This window comes from Rhinoderma darwinii, chromosome 5 (assembly GCF_050947455.1).
Source record: "Rhinoderma darwinii isolate aRhiDar2 chromosome 5, aRhiDar2.hap1, whole genome shotgun sequence".
Classification (NCBI taxonomy): Eukaryota; Metazoa; Chordata; class Amphibia; order Anura; family Rhinodermatidae; genus Rhinoderma; species Rhinoderma darwinii.
In genome coordinates this window covers 231856059-231858208 of record NC_134691.1, presented here as the reverse complement: position 1 = coordinate 231858208, position 2150 = coordinate 231856059, and the positions used below count along the sequence as shown (strand labels likewise).

Sequence of the window (2150 nt, the reverse complement as noted above, 5' to 3'; positions counted from 1 at the left end):
AGTGTTGCCTGAGAGGGCAACACCAACAGGTGGCCCACGGGTTTGTTTGTCTGCACAGCTAGTTGCCTCCAGGAGGCCACAAGAGGGAGACAGGGACTGCTAAATGGAAAATAGGCATCCACCAACTTTACAGACAACTTCTTCTCCTTACTCCTACAACCTCCATCCTTGCACAGTTTGTTATTCTTCCAGGTAACATAGTAACAAATCCAAATTGCTGGTCTCTTTGTAGGCAAGCAAGGGTTTGTTGCAACTGCAATTCTTACCTCTTTGAAATGTAGGGAGGACACTTCATTCATTCCATCACATCCATCTAGTGTACACAGGTAGGTCCATTGTGGCGGCCGGCTGCTTTAATGGCTGCTTGCTGTTCCCCTACTCCACTCCACTATTTGACTGTGGGGCTGCATCAATCAGTGGCTGGCTTGCTGGCTGGCTCAGGTGCAGCTCTTTAACTTACCTAGGAGGGAGGGCAGAGAGAAGACAAGGAAGGTGAATGAGCTGTTCCAAATTGAAATGCTGGAAACACAGAAACAATGGCGACACAAAACAAGAGGTGGCAATCTATAAATTAATTGCATTTAATAAATTAGCTCATTATCACACATGACTGTAAAAATGCATTGTCCAACAGGTGTTGAAATAATGGGATTAAAAGGAGAGATCCCATCAGAAAGACAAAAACAATGGCAAACACAAAAAACACTTTTGAAATCTGATTTTAGTGAACACATAAGGAAAGGGTGCACCGGTTCTGGAAATACTGCAATACCAGGTCAATGCGTGGAGTGGACAGAGCAAGCTCTATTTCCATCTCCCTGTTCTAAAAATCCATTTAATATATGGTCCCCAGATAGGGGACGTATCAGATATTAAACTGATAAGAACAGATTTTTATTTTATTTTTTTTCCCTCAGTTTAAAGACTCTCGTTAACAGAAATATCATTTCATGTCACATGACTCATCAACAGAACGAGACCTTCAAAAAACATCCTTGGAAGTACAAGCCTAACAGGGAAACAAAAACCTACCTTTTGAAATCGGAAAAAAACGGTCAAGATTAAATTATAGCAGCCTACCCCATCTTGAGAGTTTCCATACCTCTTCCGCTTTATCTTCTCCTATTCTCTTCTTGTCGCATAAATAAACAGTAAAAAGTCTGGATAAAAAGATTCTGCTGCATTGCTCAGGAGAAAGAAAGAGACATTTTTTTAAAAATCAACAAATTCCTTACGTCCCATAGCATTTCTTTAAAAATACTAAAAACAATCCAGCATGTTCTAAAATCCATCTGCGTATTAAAATCTTGACCGACTAAAATCACTTCAAAAGAAAAATTACTAAAACCTGTAAGTGCCTTAAAGATCTTTTCCAGTATTCCAAAAACACTCATAGCAAAAGGGCAGGTCCAAAAAATGTGCTGTATAGTCTCTATACCTCTACAACCTTCTCTTGGGCAGACGTCACTCACTCCTATTCCTCTACCATTTAAAAAGTATCTAGTTGGGAGGCAACCATGCAGAGACAGCCATGACACATCCCTTTGCCTATTTGACAACCCGAAAAAATTAAAAGACTGCCAAACTTTATCTGCTTGTGCCGAATTGCAGAAAGGAACATCACATAAAATGTCATCCTTTTTAACATATGCTTTTATTTTCTTTTTCTCAGGTTCACCTAAGGAGCTCAAACCGTACTGATCATAAAAGGATCTAAGGACCACATAAAAACGGGGCACAATCAAAGATACTGGTCTTCTTAAATCCTTCTCACACCAGCCCCACTTGATAAAAAGCCATCCTGCTAAAAACCGACACATATCTGCAGTCCTGGAAAGGCACCTTACAGTTCTAAAAATCGTTAAAAAATAATCCATCTTTAAAAACAAATCAATATCAGGAAAGTCATATCCACCTAAATCTCGTATCCTTTATTACCACAGTCCTCCTTATTTTCTCCATTTTGGATCCCCAGAAAAAGACGAACAATTTCCTTGTAACTCTCCTTGTCCATAATTTTCCAGGCGGAAAGATGACTGCCGTATACAATAACAGTGGTAGAACAACGGCCTTGATAATTAAAATTCTCCCTTTCAAAGATAAGTTTCTCAACTTCCAGAAACTTAGTTTTTTTTCCCAATTTCTCTACC

General features: G+C 39.4%; 1 pseudogene; it reads right to left on the bottom strand.

The window, feature by feature from the left end:
• Nucleotides 1–738: 738 nt before the first annotated feature.
• Nucleotides 739–944, bottom strand: LOC142654115 (U2 spliceosomal RNA; annotated as a pseudogene).
• Between the last annotated feature and the right edge of the window lie 1206 nt (nucleotides 945–2150).